The sequence below is a fragment of the Cervus canadensis genome, chromosome 29, assembly GCF_019320065.1.
Source record: "Cervus canadensis isolate Bull #8, Minnesota chromosome 29, ASM1932006v1, whole genome shotgun sequence".
Lineage (NCBI taxonomy): Eukaryota > Metazoa > Chordata > Mammalia > Artiodactyla > Cervidae > Cervus > Cervus canadensis.
The window spans coordinates 26382065-26399881 of NC_057414.1; positions in this window are offsets into that span (position 1 = coordinate 26382065).

Sequence of the window (17817 nt, forward strand, 5' to 3'; positions counted from 1 at the left end):
CGTATGTGTGTGTGTGTGTGTGTGTGTGTGCATCTTGATTACTTCAGTCATGTCTGACTTTTTGCGACGCTGTGGACTGTAGCCCGCCAGGCTCCTCTGTCCAGGGGATTCTCCAGGCAAGAATACTGGAGTGGGCTGCCATGCCCTCCTCCAGGGGATCTTCCAGACTCAGGGATCGAATCTGCATCTCTTGAGTCACCTGCATTGGCGGGCGGGTTCTTTACCACCAGCAACACCTGAGGAGCCCTGGAGAGGTGCTATTTTAAACTTAAAAGAAAAATCTTCTTCTTTTGTTTAATTCTTTTGGGGACTTTTATATTTTGGTGAGACCAAAGTTTACAACGCCTCCTCTTAGTTGTCTCTAAACACTGAAACTCTGGTCTTAATTTTGTAAGTGTAGAAGTTATCTTTCAAAGTATTCTTTTTACATACTAGAGAAAGCCTGGTTAAGCCAGGTTTCTGTTTTTTAAAAATTTTTATTGGAGTATAGTTGCCTTATAACACTGTTCGTTTCTGTTGTACAGCGAAGAGAATCAGTGACATGTATACATATAACTCCTCTTATTCGGATTTCCTTCCCATCTAGGTCACCACAGAGCACTGAGTAGGGTTCTTTGTGGTATACAGTAGGTTCTGATTAATTCTTATTAGTTCTTATTATCTATTTCATACATAGTATCAAGTCAGGTTTCTAGAACTGAAGATTTAGTGCATGGTCCATCTGAGTCGAAGGATGGGGCAAAAGAGGCGGATAGCATTGGTTTTGAACATCACAGAGGAACTCCAGAAAATATTCTGAAATGCATAAATCAGATTTTTTTTTCCCTTTTGCATCTCTTATGATTGTGACGTCTTCCTAGACAGCTTATGGCACTTGTCTGCCTCTGGTAGAGTTAGTGGGGTTTCAGCAGGAATACAATGAAAAAGAGAAAGGCAATATTCATCTTCTGAGATTTAAAATAGTATTTTAGAGTCAGTAGTAAGATGAAAGGCTTGAAAACCAGTCTTTGTAAGGAACTAAAGGATATTTTAATTTCTTTTATCTGTTCCTTTGATGTATCATGGAGAGCAGGCTGTGGACCGGATCATAGTGTCCTTCTATAGTGTAGAAACAGCCTCTTTTGCTTGTGATGATTAGACCTGGAGGCTTATTGTCTGAGGTAAAAGGATATGAGGGGCTCCCAGGTGGCTCAGTGGTAAAGAGCTCTCCTGCCGATGCAGGAAACATAAGAGATGCAGGCTCCATCCCTAGGTCGGGAAGGTTCCCTGGAGGAAGGCATGGCAACTCACTCCAGTATTCTTGCCTGAAGAATCCCATGGACAGAGGAGCCTGGCAAACTACAGTCCACGGGGTCGGAAACAGTCAGACAGGACCGAAGCAACTGAGCACAAAAGGATATGACGTTCAGCATGAAGGATTATGGGAAGAGAACTGTGACAGAAGACAGAAGCAGGAAATAAGTTCTCCCTCCAACCCCCACCCCAGGATGAACCTCAGGCTCCTTACCCCCACACAGAATACACGAGTGCCCCCAAAGAACCACACGCTTCCTGAGGGGACCCGGAGGTGCTGGAGAGAAAGAACCAGCAGAAGGCAGAACAGGGAGGGAAGGGGCTGCACTGGGAAGGCGAGGCCAGGCCAGCAACTGCCCCTCAGACCAGGGAGCAACCTAGACTCGAGCAGAGACCAGTGGGAGTCCTGAAGGCCACACAGGTCCTCAGGCACTGCCTCCTCTGATTTCACAAGGAGTCCTAGGCCACACCAGCTGCTGCAGGACACAGATGGGCTCCAGGCTAGACGTTGACAACTGGCCTCCTATCTGCATTTCATGGGGCACAAAGAAGTGGGCTTCAGGCTGGATACTTACAGCTCTTCAGCATTTCTTGAGACAAGAGACGGGTGGGCTCCAGTTAAGGTATTTACAGTCGGCCTCCTGTTCGCCTTCCGAAAGGGAAGCAACAAAAGAAACAGGGTAAATAGCCAATGTTTGTCTTTTATAAACACCTTAAGGTAATAGTCACAGCAATAGTCAAGGTAATAGTCATGGCAAGGACAAAGAGAGGCAAAACCCTGTTTTAGTAAATGATTAAGGGATCTCCGCGTCCCCCTCTTTTGGGACAAGGGAGACACTACACATGCACCGAAAGGCTCCTTGTGGGTCAAAAGTCAAAGGACAATGCCAGGCCGTAATGAGTCTTGCTCCTCCCAGAAGCCTTCACTTGGAGGTCCATCTTGGCTGAGGGGAGTGTGCACACCCAGGGGAGTGTCCCAGGGTAGGTCAGGTGTAGAAAAAGAAACCAGATAATTGGCCTGAAGGAAGACAAAGACCTGGAAGAACTGCCTGATATAAATGACCTCTTTACTTCACTCCTCCTCACTGGAGGGGATGCCCACACCCTTCCTCTCTGGGTGTGCGTCTCTGTCTCGCTTCTGTTTCAACTAATCAAACCGCTTCTCTGTGAGCGCTGCAGCTTGTTGCTGCGCTGTGTCTCTAATAATAAACTTTGTACCTGCCTCCGTGATAGATACATTTTTCACTGGGGGCAAAGATCCAGGAACAAATAGCTTCTAGCCTGTAGCCCTTGCTGGTCTTGTGGCTAGGATTCCTGGTTCTCATCCAGGTTACCCAGGTTCAATTCCTGAGCAAGGAATTAAGATCTCACTTCACGAAACCACTCACTGCTGCTTCGCCAAGATCTCAGCTACGCTCACCCTAAACCTCAGAGAGGAGCTGGGTTGGGGGTGGAAACTGAAAAGACTGATGGATCCAAGCAGAGGCTAAGCTAGAGACACAGGTTCGATCACTGGGTCAGGAAGATACTTGGAGGGAAACATGGCAACCCAGTCCAGTATTCTTGCCTGGGAGATCCCATGGACAGAGGAGCCTGGCAGGCTACAGTCTACAGGGTCACAGAGAGCCAGACATGACTGAATGACTGATATACACACATACACACAGCCCTACAGAACCTCATATCATCTGCTTCTGGGCTCTTCTCTCCTCAAGAACAGAGAAGGACCGTGTCTTATCGGCCTCTGAAGCCCTATTGTGTTATACAGGGCGGGCACATAGTAGGTACTCGGCAGACAAAGCTGAACACGGAACGGGAGAGAACTTGCAGGAGTTCTCAAGCGGCTGGCTGGAGTAAGGGGCAGCTGTGTGTGCTGGGGCTGGACCAGAGGGGTGACAGCGAGGAGGGCACCAAATAGCAACTGCAGAGAATAGAGCGGGGTGTGAACACACAGGAGGCATTCCTTGGTGAATTCCCAGAAATAACTGGAACGCACTTTGCGGGCGGCCACTGACCCACTAGGCAACTGGGTCACAAAGACATAGTTAACAGCCCAGTCAACTTGGGCTCACACACGACACGTGCCGGTGATCTCACCTGCCCTGGCTGACCCTGTTTTAACCTCCCGGGCGTCGCCTGGGTTTTTCCCTGCGGGTGTGTCTGTTCCAGCTAATTGTTGATGATTCAGGCTGAGGTTTTGTGTTTTATCGGTAGGGATATCCTGATTATAAATATTACATGACTTTAACTTTGAAAGTATATTTGTACTGGTCAATCATCATGTCCCTCTCTGGAATCAGAAAATATGGTTACTGTGGCCATCTTCTCATTAGCCTGGGAGACCTCTTCAGGGCCCGGGCTGTAGCTCTTCATTCTTATGGGTCTCCTCCCGGGACCCAGTTCTGAGAGCTGCATAATGTGGCTGTTAAACAACGGTGGAGACACACCTCTTGACTGATGGTGGCCAAGGCCCATGCCCCTTCCTCCTCTGAGCACTTGAGCAGATGCATTTCCATGGGCATCTTCCTCTCCTGAGCGGCTCAACCCAGTCCTCTGGCCCTTCTGCTGCCCGCGGTGACTTCAGGCCACTCTCATCCGGCACCTGCTCTGGGATTCTGACCTCCCCCCGAAACCCTCCACCCCGCACTCATGGTGGCCCCGGCCTGCTGTTCTCAGGCCCTGTCCTGAGCAACCGGTGGTCCTGCAGCTTGGAATGGAAACCCTCCCCCAACACACACACACACACACACACACACACAACACACACACACACCCCTCCCTGCTGGCTTAAACTCAGAAGTGTTCTGTTCTCCAGAATGGGCGGCACCGTTTTCGACTGAGTCACCACTTCATACAGACCTCTGTGAATTTCGGGGAAAAAATCAAGCTGACTGGGGAATTTATAAAATGATCTCTGTCCTTGAAGAACTGAAGGTCTAGTAGGAGTGGCAGAACAGTCACAGAGCGACAGACTCACCACATTGCAGGAGACACTTAGGACGACCTTGTCTCACTTCTTCATTTCTCAGATGACGGATTAAGGGACAGAGACGTTAAGGAATTTTCCCAGAGTTAAAATGCTATTTAACAACAGATCTGGGACTCCTAAAGTTACTTAACAGTACAGGCAAGAAGAGGCAAAACACACACACATATACACAAATCATGCATAAATAAATACCAATTTTAATAACCCTACCATTAGATCCCCTGGAGAAGGAAATGGCAACCCACTCCAGTATTCTTGCCTGGAGAACCCCACAGATGGAGGAGCCTGGTAGGCTACAGTCCACGGGGTCACAAAGAGTCGGACATGACTGAGCAACTTCACTTCATTCACCATTAGATTTAAGAATGTTCCCAACTACTTGGCCTGTTTTATTTTTTATTTTTTTGTCTACAGGCTCCAGGGAGAATGCTCTGGCACTGTTACTGCTAGTGGGTTCAGTCCTTCCTAACATCAGTGGTGATTTTATAGTTAGAGTCTTCCCCCTCCTTCCCTCATTCACATCCTGCTATTAATTGAGTCATTTCTGTCTCCTCCACGAAATTGTAATTAATCTTTGGTAGCATAATGAAAAGAAAAAAAAAAAACTTTAACAAATGGCACCTAAATTCTTGCAGAGGGAATTGTCTTTAGCAAGAAAAATATGTGGCTATGCCACATGGAATGGAATGCAAGGTCTTAAGCTGAGGGAGTCAAGGCATGAAAAGATAAACTGCTGTGTAACAGACACAGACAGGAATTTGGGGATGGGGAAAGAGCAGAGAGAGAGAATCAAGGAATGAGGTGGGGGGAGGGAGCAACAAGGGGTGGGGTGCTGAAGAAAATTGAAGAACAGTTTGGGGACTTTCCTGGTGGCCCTGTGACTAAGACTTCATGCTGCCAGTGCAAGGGGCCCAGGTTCGTCTCTGGTCGGGGAACTAGATCCCACATGCCACAACTAAGAGTTTGTATGCTGCAACTAAACATCCTACATGCGACAACTAAGATCCGGTGTAGCCAAATAAATTAATAAAATAGCAAAATAAAATACATTTATGAAAGAACAGCTTACATTGTTATACTATAAAACTCTTTCTCCCCTGTCTCCATCAAAACTCTCAGAAAAGTTTACTATACACAATTGGAGTGTGTGTGTGTGTGCTTCTAGCTAATAAATATGGCAAAGGTGATAGAATAGCCACTCCCTTGATTGGGTTATGTTATCTAAGACTCTGACTTAGCACATTAGAGACAGATGGTTCTGCTGATTTTGATGAAGTCAACTTCCCTGTTGTGAAACAGCCTAATGGCAAGGGAAAGCTAGGGGCCTATAGTAGCTAAGAGCTACCCTCAGCTAACAGTTGGCAAGAAAATAGGAACCTCAGTCCCATAGCTGCAAGTAACCAAATTATTCCAATGACTACATGAGCTTGGGAGAGGACCTTGAGCTTCAGAAGGGAATGCAGACCAACCCACATCTTAACTGAAGTCTGATGAAACCCTGAGCAGAAAACCCAGCTAAGCTGTACCTGACCCACAGAAACTAAAAAAATTAATGTATGTTATTTTAAGCTGCTAAATTTGTGGCAATTTGTTATGCAGCATAGAAAACTAATACAGGTGTGTGTGTGTGTGTGTGTTTATATACTGAGACCAAGGACTGAGTTCCTGGTCTGGATCACCACTGTGGGTAGGAAGGCGGCACATATAGAACAGTGAAATGATCTCTGAACTGGTTAAATCAGCTGAAGCAGGAGTCCTGAGTCAGCGATGGTCCTGAGAACATAGCCTTCAGAAATGTGGAGAAATATTGGCATCTTAGCAAACCTCCAGAGGCAAACACTGAGTCAAGAAGTTAAATTTCAAGGGCCTTCCTTGGTGGTCCAGTGGCTATGACTCTGCAGGCCCAATGCAGGCGGCCTAGATCTGATCCCTGGTCAGGGAACTGCCGGGAGCCGTTATGGGGGGTCCCGCCCGTGATGAGGTCATGAAGAAAATACCGGGCAGGCAAGGCTGTCCAGGACCCCATCCATGACGAGGTCACGAGGAAAGAACCTGACAGGCAAGGCCGTCTAGGATAAGGGACCCTCCAGGTTGGCCTCGGCCTCTACCCCACCCTGTATCCTCCCCCCTTTTTCTGCTGTTGTTCTTGTTTGCCCTGCTGCAGATTCTTGTGTTGCCTGCCGAGAGTTCTCCTGCTCCTCTTTCACTGAATGAGGACCAACTTAAAACCCTAATTAATAAATCTCCTGGATGCTGCTGCCCTATGAAGGGGCCAGGGATGAAGGAAATGCTTCAATTCAAACCCTTTTGCTGGCATTCTGGCTTGTTTGATAAATATGTGCTCTCATTGCACAAAATGCTCATGATTGTTCTAAACATCCTTAGCACAGTACGCTAACAAAAGAAACTATTAAGCATAGGTCCCTCCTCAGGGTGAGAAAAGCCCACAAATATTATAGCCACATATACGCCTAATAGAAAATAGTTTAGATAGAGATTAGCTGATGACTTCTTGCAGGTAATTAACTTTTGGACTAAGAGCCTGTTTTGTGCCATATCTGCTGTTTTTGCAATCCTTTGCATTTCTGTTCTGTAAAAAATGTAATCCTGTCTAGTTCCCATGGAGATGACACCTAATAGAAAGAAAATAGATTAACCACAAAAAAGACAGGGTCGGCTACTGAAGTTGCTTAAAGTTGCACCAGGTGCAAGCCATAAATTGTCAACAGGCCTGAAAGCCAAAAGATATATACATAGAGATTAACCATAAAAAAGGCCCTAATAGGCACAGAGCCCTTTGGGGGGTGAGGAAGCCCTATTAGAAAATACAAAAAATATTGTTTTAAAAGTGGTTATTAGATCAACGTTTGGTTGATGTTAATGTGCTGAGGTTGTGCACTGGAAACTATTGTTAATACAGTTGGAGATCTAGTAAAATAAGAGTTTAGCCCTAGTGTGAAAACAATAAAATAATTGTTAATTTTAACCAAGAGCGCTAAACAGGGGCTGCCTCTCCAGAGCCACAGAGTCTTTGTGTGTTAAACTTTTTAGATAAATTTAGCTGAGAATTTCTGCAAAAAGACTGACTTTTATGTTAACAGGATTGTATTTCTATTATGTTACAACTTGCTGTACCATGAGACTGCCACTTTTCTGTTTTCTGCTAACCTCAAGGCCAGGAGATATTGTACAAAAAATCTATGGGAAAAGACTCTCATAAACAAAAAATATACAGAGCACGCCTGGTTTCGTGAAGGACAAGCTGATGTAAAGTTAAACTAAGTCTGCATGCTTATCTGCCCCTTAGAAGTGTACCAACTTAGGGTATAAAGGCGACGGTGAAAAATAAAGCAACTGCCAGACTCTGCTGCACATTCCTGGTCTGGTCTCTTTCTTTCTCTCTCTCTCCCTCGCAGACTTGGCCCTATTAAGGCCGGTCCTATGTGTCTTCTCTCGCCAACGCCGTTCATCCTGAGGGTTCCCCTGGATCCTGCTGGGGCTGGACCCCAGCAGGGAACTAGATCCCACATGCCACAACTAAGACCCAGCGCAGCCAAGTTAATTTTTTTTTAAAAGTCAAGTATAGATATTTTGTTTGAAAATTGACCCCAGAAAACCAGGTTGGATATTGGGGGAATGAGACAGGCAAAGTGAAGGAAGCCAGGGAAGGCTGCACATCATGCAGATTACTACTGTGGGCAGCTAGAGCTTAATCCAGAGGGAAATAATGAACAAGCCCCAGAGTTAACATCCCCAAAGGGCATTTATCCACTGTAATGTTTATCTACCAACTGCCATCAGATCTGGGCTGAAGGCTGCTTCTGATGGGTAAGGAGAAATTAATTCCCCAGACTTCTGGGTGACATTCTCAGAGAGGCATACTGTACAAGCCTTCTCCCCTTCTCTAACAGCTCTCAATGTGTGTGTGTGTGCAAGCTACTCCTCGTGTCAGGCACTTTATATCTATTTGTTTATTTAATCCTCCCAGTATCTTCTTCTCAGTAGACATCATCACCCGTTTTACAGACAAGAAAGACTAAAACTTCAAGAAGTCAGCAACTTGCCGAGGTCATAGAGTAGCAGTTGCTTTGTTTACTTGCTAAGTCCCTTTTGCCGCCACCCCCCACCTGCCCCCCCCTTGCCCAGGCTCCTCTGTCCATGGGATTTCCCAGGCAAGAACATTGGAGTGGGTTGCCAATTCCTTGCTGCTGCTAAGTCGCTTCAGTCGTGTCCGACTCTGTGCGACCCCATAGACAGCAGCCCATCAGGCTCCCCCATCCCTGGGATTCTCCAGGCAAGAACCCTGGAGTGGGTTGCCATTTCCTTCTCCAATTCCTTAGGGTAGGACAAATTGAGAAAGTAGCATTGCCATATATACGCTGTCATGTGTAAAACAGAAAGCGAGTGGGAAGCTGCTCTACAACACGGGGAATCTAGCCTGGCACTCTGTGATGACCTAGAAGGGTGGAATGGTGGTGGGAGGCTCAAGAGGAAGGAGATATGTATATAATTATGACTGATATATATTGATGTATGGCAGAGACCATAGCATTGTAAAGCAATAATCATCCAATTAAAAAAAAAAAGAACTTGGATTAGAAACGCAAGTTGGTCACCAACGAAGTTCAGGCTTCTGACCACCTCTCTGAGTCATCAGTTGGAAGTCCACCTCCTGGTCTAACCTTTGCTCCCAGGACCTACCCTCTGACTAAGCTCCAGGATGTAAGGTGGACCTCTCTGCCCACTCCTGGGGCCCTCTCTTGTGGCTGAAGCTACTTTTGATTCTTGCTTCCATAAACCTGTATGTGAATGGTGCCAGGCTTGTCCCTACCATCAGTTCAGCTTGCCAGAGTGGAGGGAGCGGGAGGACCGGAGAGTCTGTGGAGCTGAGGCACGTTGCCTGGGAAACGAGGAATTTGTGTGAGGCTTTGTGTGGGGAGGAGGCAGCGCCTCGCTGCTCCAGCAACTGCAGAACAAGAGACAGATTAGCTGGCCAGCTCTCTCTGGAACAAAACAAGCTTTCTGTGGGCCTGGACAGTGAGGAATGGCCCTCCCCAAGGACATTTTTTTTCTTCTCCTTTTTCTTTTTAAAGCTCTCCAACTCTGGCTCACTTCTAAGAAACATCAAAAAGGAATGGAGATAGGGCGGGTGGGTGTCAAAAACTCCCTTGCCCTTCCTGGGGCCTGCACCCTGCAGGTTGGTTTTGCTGCCTGCAGATGTCTATAACTGTGAGGATTAACCCGGACGAAAAGCATCCTATAGAGATGTGTGTGTGTGTTAATCGCTCAATCGTGCTTGACTCTTTGTAACTCCATGGCCTATAGCCCACCAGGCTTCTCTGTCCACAGGATTCTCCAGGCAAGAATACTGGAGTGGGGGTTGCCATTTCCTTCTCCAGGGGATCTTCCTGACCCAGGGACTGAACCCAGTTCTCTCGCACTGTGGGCAGATTCTTTACCGTCTGCGCCCCCAGGGGAGCCCTCTGCAGAGATGGGGTGTCTCAAAAAGACGTGGGGCTTATTAGGAGAAGTGTGTGATTCTGGGAGAGCATGGGGTCCTGGGGTAGATTTCCATAAGGCTGGGAGGAGGAGCTCCCAGTTCCAAACTAGAATACTGAAAAGCATCCAAGTGTTTTATGCTGAGAGTCAATATTTGATTTCTGAATAGAATTCCTGCCCCCTCAGAAGCTGAGAGGAACTCAGGCTTGTGTCCACAGTCGATGAACGTGCCCTATTCAGCAACTCTCCAGAGGAACAAAGAGGAGCAATTCACTGGCATTATAGCATGGAGATATCCAGCTTTCGCTGACCTATTTAAGATGCAGCAGAAAACATCTCTGGATTTCTGTTCATGTAAAGCTTCAGGAAGATCCCCTGGAGAAGGAAACGGCAATCCACTCCAGCATTTTCTCCTGGGAAATCCCATGGACAGAGGAGGCTGGTGGGCTGCAGTCCATGGGGTCATAAGAGTCAGATATGACTGAGCGGACTAATCAACAACAAAGTTTCAGTGCTCGAACAAAAGGAGGTTGAAAAATCATGGGGAAGCCACAGATTACCCTCAGTTTGTCAAAGGCTTCATTGTTTCTCTTCTAGATGCTCAAATGGTGTCCTCCCACCAATGGTATCCGGGAAAGTGTTTGCTCCCATCCTCCCTCCCCTGCCCTCCTCCCAAAGAGGGAGGCTCGGAGATGGAAGTCAACTGCCTACTGTGTGAAAGGCACTTGGTGTTCCAGACTTTAGTAAGAGGAGTGGGATGTGGGGCAGGTGACCCGTTCGAAAGTAACAGAAAACATAATCCTTGCGGAGGTATTTAACCTTACCTGGGAAAGCTGCATCTATTAATAAGTCTACAATGCTGTTGATAATACAGCTCTACTGCCCTTACAGTTTGTCTTTTATTATTTTTTTAAGGTTATTTTTATTTACAAGTTTGGAAAAAGGTACATTTTTTACATGGGTTATTTGCCCCAATTAAAAGAGTGCTGTTTGTCTAAAAGTACAAATACCCACAGGAAGATTGCAGTGACTTTAAGGTTCTTTTTTTAAATTTTTTTATTTTTTTATCTTTATTTATTTTTTTTTTATTGTTAACACTCTACTAATTAGATGTCTTAGTCTCTTTTTCTGATTTCTTTTCTTCTCCATTGCCTCTTAATTTAAGGTTCTTTACTACAGAAAGGGACGAAGAAACTGAAGCCTGCAGCATAAACTGAGGATTAGAGGGGAAAAGAGTTTGCCACAGATATGTTCTTTTCCTTGGGCTAATTAAAACTAAAAAAAAAAAAAGAAAAACCCAAAACAAAGGGGGATTACACATTTATTTATCTAGAATAGCACTGCTTTTTTAAGAAGATTAAAGGATCCCCAAATTTCCCTGGCTTAAAAACTAATGATTGTTTCCATCCCTCTGCCAGACTGTCTTTTAGAATATTGTCTTATTCTAACAACTCTGTGTGGCAAGAGTTTTTTTCACAAGGAGGGACATGAAGCTCAGAGAAGTTAAGAAACCGGCTCAAAGTCACACAGGTTATGTCAACATAGTGTACACTCAGCCCCCGCTTCTTGTTCTAGTGTTCACACCCTACACTCCTGAAAGAGGTCGCTTCCAGTCAGGCCCAGAAGTAAAAAGTGGGTAGAAAAAAGGATGTCTCTGACACAAGGTATGAGACAAGGAAGAATAAAGGCAACCAACAGGAACTTAGGGGAAAAAAAGAAAGATTTAGGAGGAGAATGACTGAGTCCCCAGTGGTGACTCTGAGGACACTAAGACAATGAATGTATGATACATGGGATTCAACGTAGGGAGAGACAAAATTTCTTTTCTTTATATATGTGTATTTAGTTATTTGACTGTGCCTGATCTTAGTTGCAGCACTCGAGATCTTCGATCTTTGTTGCAGTATGCAGAATTTTTTAGTTTAGTCGTAGGATCTAGTTCCCTGACCAGGGATAGAACCTGGGTCCCCAGCATTGGAAGCTTGATGCCTTAACCACTTGACAGCCAGGGAAGTTCCCTATAAAACATTCTTGAAATTCTTCTTTTGAAATTGTTTTTAGACCCTTCAATATACTTTTTAAAGTATCTTTTAAGATAGCAATTTTTGTATTTTGGTGCTAAGTCACTTCAGTCGTGTCGGACTGTTTGCAACTATGTGGACTGTAGCCTGCCAGGCTCCTCTGACCGTGGGATTTTCCAGACAAGAATACTAGGATGGATTGCCATGCCCTCCTCCAGGGGATCTTCCTGACTCAGAGATCAAACTTGCACCTCTCGTGTCTCCTGCATTGGCAGGTGGGTCCTTTACCACTAGTATTTTAGGAGTACATTTTCTAAAAAAGTCAAAATATGGTGAATAATATAGGCAACAATTTATTGACAGATAAAATAATTTTGGCCCAAACTGCCTTTGTGTTAAGGTGAAGTCTCTTAGTGAAGCTTCTTTGACTACAAAGAATAGCCATCCCAGGGAAGTTACCATCAGAGGCGAAGCATGCCACATGGGTTTAGAATTGTAGCACTCATACACTGGAACCAGTTTTTGTGGGCAGCTCTGAATCTTTCTGCTTATCCGCTCCATTCTCTTACCTTTACCAATAGCATCCTTCTATTTTGCTCACCTAGGCGCTATGTTAACAAACAACATAAAACCTAATGCAAAATGGCATTGATGATAAGGGACTTTATTGGCTCACATTCGCTTATAGTCTAGAGGTGGGGTAACTGTGAGAGTTAGCTTAATCCACAGGCTCAAAAGTGACAACAGAGAATAGGAAGGACTTTAAATTGTGGTTAGACCATCTCTTTGAAATGTTGCCAGTCTCTTTGATGAATAAGAAAAGAATAATGATGATGCTAGTGATAAAAAACATGCCTGCTAATGCAGGAGGCATAAAAGATGGGGGTTTGATCCCTGGGTTGGGAAGATCCCCTGGAGGAGGGCATGGCAACCCACTCTAGTATTCTAGCCTGGAGAATCCCAAGGACAGAGGAGCCTGGCGGGGCTACAGTCCACGGGGTTGCAAAGAGTCGGACAAGACTGAGGCAACTTAACACACACACACAGACTATCTGTGGATTTTACACTGGGAGTAATATGGCCTGAAAGCTGTTCCTGCCTTGGTCCCTGAGGTGTAACAACACTCAGAGGTTGTAGTTGGGTTCTCCAGGAAGCAGACTCTGAAACGAAGTTTCAAGTTCAGGATTTTATCAGGGACTGGATATTGACACCTGTTGAAGGGAGGAGAAGGAAATAGGAGGAGGCAGAGGGATTGACTGAGCTGTGATTCAGGCTGGACAGCCTCAGCCAAGTCCATGGGGAGCTCTGCAGCTGAAATGATGGCTCATCAGAATTGCTCCAAGTTAGGCAGAAACACCCACGCCTTATGTATCTGGAGAAAAACATGACTGAAAAGGATACATGCGTCCCAATATTCATTTCAGTAGTGTTTACAATAGCCAAGACAAGGAAGCAATCTAAATGTCCATTGACAGAGGAATGCATAAAGAAGACATGGTATATATATACACAATGGCATATTACACAGGCATTAAAAAGAATGAAATTAATGCCATTTGCAGCAACATGGATGGGCCTAGAGACTGTCATACTGAGTGAAGCAAGTCAGACAGAAGAGGAAAATATCATATGACATCACTTATATGTGGAATCGAAATAGAAATGATACAAATGAACTTACTTACAAAACAAAAAGAGACTCACAGACTTAGAAAACAAATGTAGGGTTGCTGTGGGGAAGAGATAGTTAGGAAGTCTGGGATGGACATGTACACACTGCTATATTTTAAATGGATAACCAGTGTAGACCTACTGTATAGCACAGGGAACTCAGCTCAATGTCATGTGCAGCCTGGATGGGAGGGGAGTTTTGGGGGAGAGTGGGTACATGTGTATGTATGGCTGAGTCCCTTCGTTGTTCACCTGAAACCATCACAACACTGGTAATCAGCTACACCTCAATACAAAATAAAAAATTTAAAAAATAATAATAATAAACAAAAAGCACCTTGTCTTTACATTTCCAGACCATCAGTCTTGGGATGAGTCTCCTCCTCAGAGAGCAAGGCTGCTCTCTGAAGCTAATGTCCCTTAAGGAGCTGACAGCTCAAGGGGCTACAACACTCTCAGAAGCTAGGCCATCAAGCCCTTCCTTGATTCAGGATCTGGGAAGCGCATCTCTATGTCCATGTGAGATGAGCATTTGGTAATATGGAGGACAATGAAATTCTTGTGTTAATTTTTTTTTAATCACCCACCAAGAGAAAGGGGAAAATGCTTCTTTATCTTTGATAAATTTAGAGAATTTTTTGCAAAGATGAGTACAGCAGATGCTCTTGAGACAAGTGGGCTTAATTGGAACAATCTGTTATTGATGCCATTTACAAGGAAACACTTTGTAAAAAACTTGGTTGGCACAAACAAGCAGAAGGACCCTTGCCAACGATTTCAGTTAGAAAGGTTATTTTGGGATTGATACCAAGCTGGGCCATGTGGGGCTCCTGGGGACAGAGCCTTTCTGTGTCTCCCATTTCCTTGATCACAGGAAACAGCCTTCATTCAGTCTTCATGACCTTCCCAGAGTTCCAATGGGCAAATTCAAACAGCTGTTAATTAGGGAAGGGAGGGGATGCAAGACCAGGTAGAAACAGTCAAGGGCAGCCTTGGGGCAAGGTTCTGTTTCCCCATCACAGAAGACACACAACAATATCTTGGAGGTATTTTTTAGCTATGGAAACTCCTTCCAGGTGGGAGAAGTTATGGTATGCTCCCCACAAGCCTGTTGACCCCAGACGAGTTGGACCTGAAGGCTGACAATGTTGACACCCACTTACCTCCCCACCAACCCATCAGAAGAATGTCAGGAGCTGACATTTACTGTTAAACTTGTCACTGTCTTCCCCAAGTGGGGACACACAGTTTTGAGGGCATGAGTGCACTGTGGCCCGCTTTGCCTGGAAAAGCAATAAAGCTACTCTTTTCTGCTTCCCCCCAAATTCTGTCCAAGATTTAATTCGGCACCAGTGAACAGAGGAATTGAGCTTTTAGCATCAAGAGTTAGGTAAAGGGGAGGAGGAACACAGAAGACTTGGAGGAAACAGCCCAGAACATTGGATGCTAACACTGGGGAATCCTGCTCAAATGTGGGGAAGAGAGTGGAAGTGGGTGATGACTCAGCAGTTGAGCTTCCAGGTCCCTAGAGGGGGGAACAGGCCATTTTTCCCACTTCAGGAAAGGTTCTCCTTAGGACAGACCCTTGGGATGAACAGGTGACCACGTTTTCCAATGTGTTACAGGTTGGAGAGGGGGGTGTCAGTCAGCCACAAACAGGTTAGTGATGATCAAGCAGCACATTTTGGAGTTCTGTGTGGGGTGGACCGCTGCCAAGGACCCAGTGACTCAGAGCTCTGCGCATTGATGGCCAGGGATCCGCCAGCCACACACATCAGAGGGCATCCCCCCGAGGAGGAGTGATTGAAGCAGGGCCGCAAGACTCTGGTGCCAGCAACACTCGTTCTTTTAAGTTTCTGAAGAAGACAGACATTTCTAAGCAAACAGTTCCCTTGCCAAGAAACTAACTCTGGCCATGGAAGATAAGCCTTGTGAAAACATCAGCAAATGGGAGCTGGGCTCAAGATGAGATCTCTCTGGAAATGCAAGAATATAGATTTATATATGAAGCCACAGTAGCTAGTGGGAGGCACAGACCTGAGTGAGCAGGTTAGAGAAGCTACCTGATAACACTTCTTCCTAGTGTTGGAGTGTGTGTGTGTGTGTGTGTGTGTGTGTGTGTGTGTGTGTAGGTGCACAAATCCATCTCCCTCTGGCCCTCTTCAGCAGTAGCTGTTTTCTGTTTCTCACCACTCTGGGTGGATGTGGGGTGGGTTTTCTTTTTTTCCCCTTACTTTCTTTTTTTAAAATTAACCATAAAAAATTTACACTATTTTTTAAAATCGGAGGATAATTGCCCTACAATGTTGGGTTTCCTTCTTGTTACTTGATTACTCAGTGCTATCTAAAACCATTTGTTTTTTTAATTCTATTATTTATAAAAAGGGAGCTCCTTTTTCTCTGCTTCGCCCTTCGCTTTGACTCCATGTTAGGTTATGCCATGTACTAATTTGCCAGCTACAGTCATCCACCAACCTCCAGGTCTTTTCCTGGAATTCCTTGAAGACTGTTGCTCCTGGCTCTCACCAACACTATTCTGGTCATGGATCTTGGTGATTTCAATAACCTCAGGAATAGTCCATTAAGTGCTCTTGCCCTCATTTCTGTGACTTCTTCTGCCGCAGTTTTGTTCTTCTACCTCAGCACTCTCTCCCTTGGTCATACCATAGACTTGGACAGTACCAATATCTGCAGTTTCAAGCATCTTGAGATCACCACCTATTTTAAAAAAATAGGTATTTATTTATTTATTTGGCTGCATCAGGTCTTTGTTGTGGCATGTGAGATCTTTAGTTGAGACCCACGAACTCTTAGCTATTGCATGTGGGACCTAGTTCCCTGACTAGGGATGGAACCTGGGCCCCTACATTGGGAGCTGGGAATCTTAGCCATTGGACCACCAGGGAAGTCCCTCAACCAGCTCTTATTTTTTCAGTGCATCTCGCTCTAACAAACCTTAGCCCTACCACTGGACCCTACAAGGTCTTGATCCTGCCAACTTTACCAGGTCCCGTATCTACTTAGTAACTTCCCTGGTGGCTCATATGGTAAAGAATCTGCCTGCAATGCAAGAGACCTAAGTTCGATCCCTGGATTGGGAAATTCCCCTGGAGAAGGGAATGACAATCCACTCCAGTATTCTTGCCTGGAGAATTCCATGGTCAGAGGAGCCTGACAGCTACAGCCAATGGGATTGCAAAGAGTCGGACATGACTAAGCGACTGAGCACACAAAACAAATATGGGAAAGGGTGACAAGTAGCTAAGATGATTTTTAATCACTCTGTCATGTCTGACTCTTTGCGATCCCACAGACTGTAGCCTTCTAGGCTCCTCTGTCCATGGGGATTCTCAGGCAAGAATACTGGAGCAGGTTGCCCTGCCCTCCTTCAGGGAATCTGCCCTACCCAGGGATCGAACCCAGGTCTCCTGCATTGCAAGCAGTTTCTTTAACATCTGAGCCACTAGGGAAGTTTCAATACCATGGCCAGTCATTTAATTACTCCCTTGCACTCATCTTTAACTCTCTTGCACCTTTCTTGCTTGTAAGTAATAGTTCGGTAAAAACTCAACCCTGGTTAAAATTAAAACCCCCACCTATGATTATGCCTGTAACCACGCAACTGAAGGAAAACCCTCAAACATGCTGACTAGTCTCACTTTAAATTCATAATCAGGAACCTCACATGGGTCCTTAAGGCTGTCTGGCAACTGTACATGTTTCTAATTCATACTTCTCCTCTTCTGGACAACTACTGTACACCTTTTTCAAACGTCCAGCATCTCTTTTTTTCTATTTTATTCATTGATGAATTTGCTTTCTATTTGTAATAGTTATGTCTTTCTGTGTAACCAGTTACCTCAGAATCTAGCATGTTGAAAGAACAAATATTATCTCACAAAGTTTCTGGCTGGATAGTCTGGCTCAGGGTCTCTTATGAGATTGCAGTCAAGTTGTTGGCCAAGACTACGGTCTCTGAAGACTTGACTGGGGCTGGAGGATCCACTTCCAAGATCATTCACCAGGCTGTTGGCAACACCCTTCAGTTCACTGCCATGTGGTCCTTCTTATATGACTTCCCATGACATAAATGGATTCCCCCAGAGCAAGTGTTGGGAAAGAGTGAGAATCACAGCAAGAGTGAGAGATAGAAAGAATGAGAGTACATGGTGGAGAGAGAGAAACACAGCATTATTTTATAACCTAATTTCTAGTGACATGTCATATACTATTGGTCACACAGAACAATTCTACATGGTGTGTACAGTGTGAAAGGGGACTACACAGGGTGTGAATACCAGGAGGTGGGGATCATTAGAGTCACCCTGTAGGCTAACAAAAATA